Genomic DNA, 11,769 nt, shown 5'->3' with positions numbered 1-11,769 from the left:
ATCTCCTATCATGAAACCCGTCGTTTCTTAGTACTCACTGTGGTATGTCTGCTACACACATAAGCAGCATGCTGTGCAGGTTTGTGCTCCACATTCTCACACACACACACACACACACACACACACGTACACGCCGTATCTCCTCGGTTCCCTCTCTATCTCGCGCTCATACACACACACACACACACACACACACACACACACACACACACACACACACACACACACACACACACACACACACACACACACACACACACACACACACACACACACACACACTAACGAGCGGGTGTTGCTCTCACAATTTTTTTCATACTTGTTCCCATCGCCATTCGTGCTCAGGAGTACTACGAATCTACCGTGCAAGAAGAAGAGGAGGTACGTGCCGTATCAAGTGTAGCATATCTATTGTTCCTGTTCCATACATCTTCACACACTCATTTCATATTCTGGAGTACAACAAGAAATTGCAACCAATAGTCAAGTTTTGACTGCATCAGGCTTGGCTACACGCATACAAACAAGAGAAGTCGACACACAGGTAGGTGCAATTGCACCTACTCAGGAAATTCTGGCTTTTTAATAAATGGAAATTCTCGTCTTTTAATCGAACCTCTTGCACATATTTAGATGTAAATCCTTTTGCGAACGTGGGTTTAAAGCCTAAAATCCTCATGTGAGGTGCTCCATTGAGTTGACATGCTTTGGAATACTGAAATATAACTGAAAAAGCTGGGGAAATGATAAAGTTTTGCAAAAAATATAAAGAATCTTTAAACTAAATTCTTGCCATTTGGGGCTTTCTACTTGGCATAATTTCAACTTGCTGGATTTCTGGCTGCTGCTAGTGTTTTAGCAGTGCAACTTACTAGCATTTCGGGTTACGATGTTCTTAATCTGCTGAATAGAATCTAAAGATAATGGGTAATGATGGGTTTGTTACTTTGGGAATAGGACAGTCACTTTGGACACCTTTTATGTGGCTGTAAACTCAATAGTTTATTGATCATGAGGATATAGTGTTTTCTTTGACTTTGTTAAGGCGCGCGCGCGCACACACACACACACACACACACACACACACACACACACACACACACACACACACACACACACACACACACACACACACACACACACACACAATGTTTTATCTTTACTTGTCTTAAACCACCCCTTGCACCCTCGTGCCCGCCTCGCAATCGTACGCACTCATATCCTACCGCAACAGTCTCATACCATTTTGGTTTGCTCACGTTTTGACTTGCACGAAAAAGTCTACATAAAGTAATTTGATCTAGTTCGGATATGGTTTTTGGAAATGATTTGTCACTCTTTCTTTCAGTAACCTCATGTGAGGGTATCATACATGATGGCTGGGACTGTTTTTTAAAAAAAATATCGAGTAGATACAAAGGAAATACTGTCGAAATTCCTACTTGTAGGAAAAAGTCTACATAAAGTAACTTGATCTAGTTCGCATATGGTGTTTGGAAATGATTTGTCACTCTTTGTTTCTGTAACCTCATGTGAGGGTATCGTATATGATGGTTGGGACGGGTTTTTTTTGTGTGAAAATATTAAGCAGATACAAAGGAAATGCTGTCGAAATTCTTACAAAAATAAAAAAGACATACACTATGTAATTTAAAAAGAACATAGTATAGGGAATGATGACAATGAACATAGTATGGGAAACTATGAAATTGGGGTTGATCCCCTACGAGACATAATATACATTAGACTTTCTGATGGGATACATTTGTACAGGCTTATTGCATACTACATTTCTTCATTTACACTCGAAATAGTTTGAGCTTAGATGGTTAATCTGGCTATGTTGCCGAGAAACCTACTCAATAAATTTTGGTTTTTTAATGGTTAATACTGATGTGTTGTCTCTCCGAGCTAATCAGGCTTGTTACAAATGTATATCGTAAACCTTTGAGCTTGATAGGTTGAAAACATTCTCTCCTTGATTGAATAGATGTATAACTTTTGAATTTAGTGTTAGTACTTTAAACATACTCCAATGTTTTTAAATAGTGCCGTAATCCTCACGTGAGGGTCTCGGATGAGATGGCAGTGGATTGGACTTTTGAAAATTAGTTCAAAATACAAAGGAGATGCTGTCCGTTTTTTTCTGGAATGAAAAGATGAAACATTATCGTAAATTAAGGACTCACTCTCTAAACTTAATATTTGATCTGTAACAGTTAATGGTCTAGTAATTTGTGTGTAGCGAAAAATAGCATGAACATAGTGAGCATTTCATTAGAATAGCTTCCTAATGAGAATAACAAGAGTGCTTGGGTGGATAGAGCAACAAAAAGCATAACACCTAGTTAGATAGCATGAACAATACTTCAAAAGAGAGAGAAATTAAGCAATTGACAACAATTGAGGACCGGATTTGCATGGAGCCAGTCCCCCTCCAAAAGGCTTTGTATTATGGTTTCTCCCATAAAGGGAGACATTTTACAATACAATCTCTTGTGTTCCTTCAATACTAGCTAGTGCAATGAAGATGGAAACTTCATGCACTAAGCAAAACACTTATCAAACACAACATCAATTCCCTCACGGTCTCATACCCAAAACCTCACACACCTTAGAAGATGGTGAGAGCTAGCGGGGTATGAGAGTAGATTGAGAGGAAGAAGGAGTATTCTTACGAGAAAGATGTACATCTCCTCACATAATCACTCATATTAGCATAGCTTAGCTTAGTAATTAGAATGGTAGAGGAGATGAGCATGCGTTGAAGCTTGGCTCTCGGTTGGATTTGCATCACAAAGCCAAGAGTTGTTGGTGTAGGCATCCTTTCTCACAAGCTTGGAGTAGGTGGTAAGCTTTCCATTAAAACTTGAGAAGAGAGAGAGAGAGAGAGTCTTCTTACTCCACACATGAGCTAGTGTGAGTGTGTAGGTGATAATGCCTTGTAAAATTCATCCCCCCCCCCCCCTCTCTCTCTCTCTCTCTCTTGGTCGACCCCTCTTGCTAATTGCTCTTGCTAGCATCTCATTGGATCTCCCCAGGCTTAGCCAATAGGAATTAAGCAGGATAAGTGATAGCCTTCTGACATGTGTCCCCCTTTCCCCTTTTGTGAGAGCTTTAGGTAATTAATAAATGCAACTAATCTCTCATTGGACCCATTTGCCTCCTGGCCAATATGAATCAGGCAAGCCATAGGGCTACCGAATGCTCATTGGACCCATTGGGAGACTGTCCAATAGTCTTCTAGAGAGCTTAATACTTATTGGTTCTTTTATTAAGTGTTTTAAAATTAATTAAACTAGACTTACTCTAGCCTAATTCTCATTGGTCCACCTCCAAGGCCATCCAATAGAATTTGAGTACACCTTGTGGGATTTGGGCTAGGGAGCTGACATGTGTCCCTCTTTCCCCTTGTGTACAAATAAAGCTTGTGAGTGTGTGTGGGTGTTTCTCTCTCATCCCCTACTTCTTGGGCTTGGCCCCGCCTATGTAGGGCTTGACAAAGACTTTTTGGGACACACAAAGCATCCAATTCCCCTAATGTTTGACCTTTGGACACAACCTTTGAATTTTGGAACCTTAGCATTTTGGAAGTCTTAATGGGCTGAACCTTAGGGTCTTTTGAGCCCATTGTTGCACATAGCTCTTTTGCAGATGGACCCCCCTTTGGATCCCTATTTTCCCTCCTTTGGATCGCTACTATGGCCGGTCTGCTAGCTTAACCAATGTTCTAGCTTTTTCTCCCCTGGCACTTCCCCATATTAAATGATCAGTTTAACATGAGAAAATCCAAGAGGAGAATTAGATATTGATTATTATGACATTACCTCTCTCTTGAAATCATAGTCGTCCTCGACTATGGGGTAGAGAAGATAAAGCATACTCATTAGTCCTTTTTCCTAGCAGGTAGAGGATCCCTATGTTACCCTACGACATCGTTCCAAAATGGATGACTAGTCCATTTGGCGCTTGAGAGCCTGAGCTGTCGCAAGCATGTCTGCACATTAGTCCTATCAATCTTCCATAGTAGAGTGACTAACTCTACTTTGTGTTCGGGAGACGCCATCTCCGCAAACTTGATCTAAGCATGCATACTACTTCACATTTGTGCACAATAAAGAAAAAGAGAGTCTTATAAGACAAAAAATTTGTTCATTTTAAACATTTGTACATTGCTTACTCTTGGGAAGCATTGTAAGCATTGACAAGGTTTAGGTTATCCTTTAATTGTATGCCTTGCATCCATCTAGCATCTTCAAAAGGATAATTCTTAAACTTAATAAGATATCGTCGGATAGTCTTACTGCCTCTTAGTACCTTGTCTTCATGTCGAAGAATGGACTCGGGCTGCAACACCTCTTCTTGGTCCTCGATCTCTGGTGGGTCTTCAATTGGTGGTTCTTGAGGCATCTCTCCTTTGTAAGGCTTTAATAGGATCACATGGAAAGCATTGTGTATGAGCCAATGGTTGGGAAACTTGAGTTGATAGGCCATCTCATTGATCGGCCTAAGAACTTGGAAGGGACCATAGTGCCTTTTGGCTAACTTAGCATAGTACTTTTGGTGTCCCGTAGGATTCTTGCCCATCGTGTGCCTTGATCGAGCCTTGGGAAATTTGAGTAAGACCCAATCACTTTCTTTAAAGGCTTGGGCTCTTCTGTGCTTGTCACCAGCAGCCTTTTGCCTTTGTTGTGAGATAGAGATAGCATCCTTAAGCTTTTGGAAAGATTCTTGTAGGTCTCAGCTATACTCATCTGCAACAAAGATCTTCCCGTGTACCTTAAGTAGCATGGGACATTTTGATCTTTCCTCAATTACCTCAAAAGGTGCTTTTCCTGTGGAAGTATGTACAATGTTATTGTAAGCACACTCCACTAAGGGTAAGTACTTCTCCCATTGGGATCTTTGATCTACTTCTGTTACATAGGCTTTTAGTAGATCGAGAATTGTTAGGTTAGATATTTCACTTTGGCCATCCGTTTGCGGGTGATAGGCCAAAGAGAAGTTTAGCCTTGTTCCTAAATTCTCAAAGAGACCCTTCCAAAAATTACTGGTCATTCTAGGATCTCTATCCGACACTATGGACATTGGCAAGCCATGGTACTTGAAGATTTGTGAAATGAAGAGGGTTGCCATTTGATAGGCTTTGATAGTCTTTTGGACAGGTATAAAATGAGCTTGTTTACTGAACCTGTCCACTATTGTCCATATTCCCGTATTCCCATGGATAGACTTAGGCAATCCAAAGATAAAATCCATGGATATGCTCTCCCATGGTGAATTAGGGATTGGCAAAGGTTGAAGCAATCTAAGTTGCTTCCCTCTATCAAACTTCGTCTTTTGGCATACCACACATTTAGAAACATACTCTTGTATGTTTGCTTTCATGGTTGGCCAATAGAAATATGTTTCAATCCCCTTTAGGGTAGACTGAATCCCTCTATGCCCTGCATCAGGAGGAGCATGAGATTCATACATTACTTTCTCATGTAGTGAGCTACTAACACATAGTCTATTTCCATAGAAAAGATAACCATCTTGTAAAAAAAATGGTTCCTCTTTCTTCCCTAGTGCAAGGGTTGAAATCACATCTCTAAAATCGGGACCAATAGCATACTCATCTATCATAGAAGATAGATCATTGTCAGTTGCTATGGAAACCGCATTCACTCTCGGCCGTCTTGAGAGTGCATCAGCTACTTGATTATGCTTGCCAGCAATGTGAGCGATATGAGAATGAAATTGCGAAAGGAAATTTTCCCACCTCATTTGTTTGTCGGAGAGCTTGATCTGTGTCATGAAGTACTTAAGACTTTGGTGATCCATTCACAGAATGAAAGGAGTCCCCAATAAATAGTGCTTCCATGAGTCTAAGGCATGCAGAACTGCAAGGAGTTCCTTTTCATATATGCCTAGAGATTGCTCAACAGGGTCGAACCTTCGACTTTCATAGCCTATGGAATGCCCTTCTTGAAGCAAAACAGCTCCAAGGCAATCACCACAAGCATCACATTGGACCTCAAATGGCTTTGAGAGATCCTGTAGTGTAAGCACATGTTGAGAGATAAGCTTTTCGAAAGCATTGTTCTCCTTGGCAGACCATGTGCACCTAACGTTTTTCTTTGTTAGGTCATGTAATGGTCGTGCTATTTTTAGTGAGAACTTTTCTATGAAGCGTCTATAGTATGCGCACATACCTATAAAGCTTCTTAACTCATGAAGATTCCTTGGTTTAGGCCATCCTTTTATTACCTCTAACTTTGATGGATCCATTTGGATGCCATCTTGAGAGATAATGTGACCTAAATACAGAATCTCTTGTAAGAAAAATTCACTTTTCTTTCGATTAACATAAAGTTTATTCTCTCTTAGAACTTGAAATATTACCTGGAGGTGTCGCTTGTGTTCGTCTAAGGAATTAGAGTAGATGATGATATCATCAAAGAACACTCCAGTAAAGGTTAGGTGAGGCCTGAATAGCTTCTCCATCAAGTGGTTGAATGTGGCTGGTGCATTGGTCAAGCCAAAAGGCATGACAATGTATTCGTAAAGACCAAACGTAGTGCAAAATGCGGTCTTTACAATGTCTTGATCAACTATCCTTACTTGATGATAGCCACTTTTTAGGTCAATCCTACTGAAGTACGTGGACCATTGTAGCTTATCAAATAGGTCTTCTACCCGTGGAACGGGAAACCTATTTTTGATAGTGATCCTATTTAGTGCTCTATAGTCAACACACATACGATATGTGCCATCTTTCTTTTGCACTAGTAGCGCAGGAGAACAAAATGGAGATGAGCTAGGCCTAACCATGCCCTTCTCAACTAACTCATGCACTTGCCGCATAATCTCCTCTTGTTGAGCTTGAGAAACTCTATAAGGAGGTTTGTTGGGCGGTGAACTTCCTAGAAGAAGTTCAATTGCATGGTCATCATTGCCTCGTTTAGGAGGTAGCTCACAAGGGATGTCATCAATAAAGGCATGTTGAAACACCTTGAGAAAATTGGATAACTCTAATTCCTTCGGATTGTGTATATTTTCTTTTGCTAAAACATTAGGTTCCTTTTGAGAATCTTTAACAAATATCATGTACACGGAAATAGAGCTCTTTATTGACTTGTTGAAAGATTGTGTATGTACAATGGGTATAGTGTTACCCATTTCCTTAGCATCTATATACATATCTTTTTCCCTGAACTTAAAGGAGATTCTCCTTTTAGGGAATTTAACATTGGCATCCATGCCATCAAACCATGGTGCCCCTAGGATTACATCCTCATGCTTGAGAGGAGAGATAAAGAAGTCCTCTTTGTCCACATAGCTTTGGACAAGGAGCCTCAATTTCCCGATTAAGGGAGTGACTGAAGCTTCTTGCCCCTTGAAAGCACCGTCTGTGGGTAGGAAATCTCCCATCTCGGAGGCTTGTATGCCTAGCTTGGTGGCCAACTCTATAGATATAAAATTGTGAGTAGAACCAGGGTCAAAGAGAATAAAAGCATCATGTTCTCTTACCTTTCCCCAAGCATGGCAAAGAGGAGATCCTTTGTGGTGAGTTTCCTCCTCTTGGATTTCGACCAAGGTAGCTCTAGGAGGCTCATGGAGGTTGTTCTTTTGGGGACAAGCGCGGTATACATGCCCTTGCTTGCCACACTTGAAACATCGGTTATCCTTGCGATAACGCTCAAGCTCTTCAGGAGAGAGTTTATTTTTGCCTTTGTAAACTCCCTTCTCTTTAGCTTTGTTGGAGGTACCCTTAGGAGACTTTTGGACATTGTCCTTCCCCTTATGCTCATTGGAACCCTTGTTTACTGTGGGCTTAGAATTTCTTTTAGCCCCTATTTGGAAATTGATTCGAGAGGCCACCATAGTATGGTGTATAACCGCCGATATGGTGCATGGCCTTTGGGAGTTGACATACTCCACCATTTCTTCAGTTAAGCCCGCACAAAATTGTTGCTTTTGCTCTCCAAAATCCAACTTTTTGAAGAGAGTGGCTTTGAGTTGTAGGTCCCAAAACTTGCCTACATATTTGCGAATGGATTCGTAGGGAGAGAGCTTTAAGCTTCGCCATTAGGTGAGTACTTTGTCTTTGGCATCGGTGGCCAAAAACTACTTCATAATGGAAGTTCTTAAAGCTTTCCATGTTTGTGGAGTTTCATCGTTGGCCCATAGGCTAGACCACCATTGTCTAGCAAACTTTTGAAAGTGCATAGCTACATGGTGTAGATTAGAGGACTCTGTGAAGCCCTCATCTCCAAATGCCGCATTGAATTGTTGGATAAAGGCCAAGATTTTGTCCGTAGCACCAAAAGTGCCATCGTAGGTAAGGAAAGAGATGCTCTTCTCTCTGTCTTTGAATTTCTTGAGCTTGGACGACCTCTTCCACGCGGCATAGGATTTCCTATGGCCTCTTGTTTTTGATGGTTCAAAGGTTGCACCATCACTTTCTTCAGAAGATGAAGAATTTGAGGAAGATGGAGAAGAGGGTGACCTCTTTCTCGCCTTTTTCTTGCCTTTATCTTCATTTTTTTCACCATCACTTTCATAAGAGGAAGAGGATGAAGAAAATGGAGAAGAGGGTGTCCTCTTTCTCGCCTTTTTCTTCTTCTCTTGCCATTTGTCATCCCTCTTTGAAGTATGGTGTGGAGAAGTATGCGATGGTCTTCTCCGTTTTTTGGAGGTGATGGAGAGCGTTTAGCCCGCCGTCTTCATGGATCCATCTCCATCGAGGTGGTGGGAGACTCACTTCTTTCTTGTTCCTTTGGTGGAGGCGTTATAGGACCAAAACAACTACGCTAAAAAGAGAAGCACATGTCCAAGGACAATGAGGCATGCAAGGAAGTGCACTCATGTTTAAGGAAGTGCAAAAAGATAAATGCCAATTTATAACTGCATGGAAAATTTTCCTAAGATTTCACAAGAGTTTTACGAGGCTTAAAATGACAAAATATGAAGGGTAGGAGCAGAGAAGCAACACCACCGCCATTGCCTTCGATGTCCTGTACAGGCACCCTAAGATCTTCCATCTTGGCTCCGGTACCCAAGCTAGTTTGTCACTGGAGGATCTCCATTGGCAAAATTCTCGGTCGTCGATCAATATGTATCTACCGTTGTTGCCCGCTCCTCATTAGTACTCTACCGTTGCTACCCGCTGCACATTAAACCTCTTTTGTCTTTGGAGCTCTTTATAAAGTTCTCCGCGATCCACATACTCCACGATTAGAAATACACGGCTCTAAACTCGTGTTTATGAAAATGCATCCATGAATATGTGTGTGTGTGTGTGTGTGTGTGCGTGCGCGCGTTTAGGGTTGGAGGCATTGACGGGACGGCACGTGCCGATGAGTGCTTGACGGAGCCGATAGCACCAACGGGACCGACAATGTGCACGGACGCGTTGACGGGACGGCGCGGGCCGACACGTGCTTGACGGAGCCAGTAGCGTCGACAAGGCCGATGGTGTGCTCGGGACGCGTTGACGGGACGACACGTGCCCACAGATGCTTCACGGAGCCGACAAGGCCCACAGTGTTTTCGGGGGGGGCTCTTTTGGACCAAACGCAACATGGCAAAAGGATGGGTGCAATACCAGGACTTCTCGGGAGGTAAGCCATCCCAGTACTATTCTGGCCCAAGCACCCTTAAGTGTAGAGTTCTCATCGGATCCGGTGTATTGGCAGGCCCGATCACAAGGGGGGGGGGTTTCTTTTGGGCCCGAATGCAACATGGCAAAAGTAAGGGTGCAGCACCAGGACTTCCCGGGAGGTCACCCATCCCAATACTGTTCTGGCCCAAGCGCGCTTAACTGCGGAGTTCTGATGGGATCCGGTGTATTAGCGCTGGTATGGCCACACCACGTTTATTGAGCTCAATCCATGCATACTTATACGTTTGTATGTACGTCTTTGTGTGTGTGTGTGTGTGTGTGTGTGTCGCGATCGATCGGCATCGTCCGGATGTGGACGACATCGTGACTCAACACGGTTTACGCCGATAGGTGCGATCGCAAAGGGACCGACGGGCCATGTGCGGTTCTGACAACGGGACGGCGAGAGGAACGAAGACTCATGCTCTAACTCTGTATGCATAGACTCTTGCACAACGTCCTCCTGTCGTGACTCACTAGAGCAAGACCGCTCTACCTGTCTATCCTGCATAGAAGTATCTCGCACAACTGACTCTTTGCTTTGCTCAGTCACTAGCAAAGAATGCATGTCTAACTCTGTCACCTCTCTGTGTGATTGCTCAAGTCGTGCCCCAATTGTGTGCACAACGAGCTCACTACTCTACACTCCATGCAAAGCACCCTGCAACCCATGAGCAAAAGAGACTGTTCGGGTCTCTCGCTCTCTATATGGCTGTAACAAGATTGAGATTCGACCATCTCACACCAGTACTACGTGCAATGGGTACCATGTGCCAACTCTAGCACCTCTCGCAATCACTAGCGAACCCAAATGCAATGCAAAAGATCGCTCAAGCAGCGATACCGGACATCCACTATCTCGTAACTGTCTGACTGAGATCAAATCCCATCTCAGATCTGGCACATAACGCAGGGTAAATCTCATACCACTGGGCAAGGACAAACATACGTCTCCTGCACCCTCAATGTCATACATAACACCATCAGCCTTGTGCACACAACGAAGTATCCCACTAGAAAACGTGCTAAACCCTCATGATGCGACGTGACATGGAAAGTAGCATCTGAATCTAGTAACCAATGTGAAGACAATGTGCAATCCGATATGAAATCCGTAGACATAAGATCGTCTGAAGACAAGCTAGATGTAAATGTGACATTGCCGTCACAAGCATACTCAGTAACCACCGTACTAATCTCACTAGCATCTGTCATGCCCAAATCTGCATCACGCATCTGTCACCTCCGTTGTCTCAAACGCCTGAAACATCGACGCCTAATGTGGCCTCTATGTCCACAATGCCAACATGTCAAGTCTCTATGCCGTCGAGACTTGCGTGTGGGACCAATCTCTCCCATGGACATAGAAGTGGGACTAGACTCCCCTATAGACATGGATGTCGCGTACATAGCATGTAAACTCTGCCATAAAGCATGAGTTGTAGTCTCCCTCGAGACCTGCCAGTAAATAGACTCAACCAGATGCAAACGAATCGTAGACATGGCTAACTCATCAAGATCTTTCCAATCATCATTACGCATAGACTTGGGCTTCGTTGATAAACCACGCAAGGGTTTATCCTACCCCAAATCCACCAATGCAACAAGCATATGCTCCTTCCAAGCAACAAAATCTGCACCATCAAACTGTGTCAGACCATAACGCTGGAAGTCAAATGAAAAATCAGCCATAATGCTCGCAAAAGAGCAACCATCAATGAGTAGCAAATGTCAACCAAATCAGCCCTAAACTGGCTCGAATCGCATCAACAAAAGTCTACCAATATGGCTCAAAACCTGATGCAAAATTGCACCAATAACCGTGCAAAACCTTGCACAAAATCACAAGTCAATATGACTCAAATCCGGCCACCTAGCTCGTAGCCACACAAGTATACATCACAATATTCACTCCTGTGAGTGTGCCAAGATAACTGTATGCCTATCAAACCGTGAGCTAATCACCAAGCCCACACTGTGTGGTATCGATGCATACACTCGCACAAATCTCCCACCTGCAGAGAACACCGCACGCAAATGCTAAGTGCAACCCGCAATCTCTACCTAGATCGCATAAATGATGCGCATAAAACTCCTGGAAAAATTTCGCCAGAGTTTCG

General features: G+C 43.0%; 1 non-coding gene across 1 annotated transcript; it reads right to left on the bottom strand.

Moving 5' to 3' along the window:
• Window positions 1-9,740: 9,740 nt before the first annotated feature.
• On the bottom strand, window positions 9,741-9,859 carry LOC147441098 (5S ribosomal RNA). The gene has a single exon (XR_015184376.1). It is a non-coding gene; the product is annotated as a 5S ribosomal RNA (ribosomal RNA).
• Window positions 9,860-11,769: the final 1,910 nt, after the last annotated feature.

The sequence above is a fragment of the Adiantum capillus-veneris genome, chromosome 15 (genome assembly GCF_014529385.1).
Source record: "Adiantum capillus-veneris isolate H3 chromosome 15, ASM1452938v2, whole genome shotgun sequence".
NCBI classification, from domain to species: Eukaryota; Viridiplantae; Streptophyta; class Polypodiopsida; order Polypodiales; family Pteridaceae; genus Adiantum; species Adiantum capillus-veneris.
This window is presented reverse-complemented; position numbering and strand designations above follow the sequence as displayed.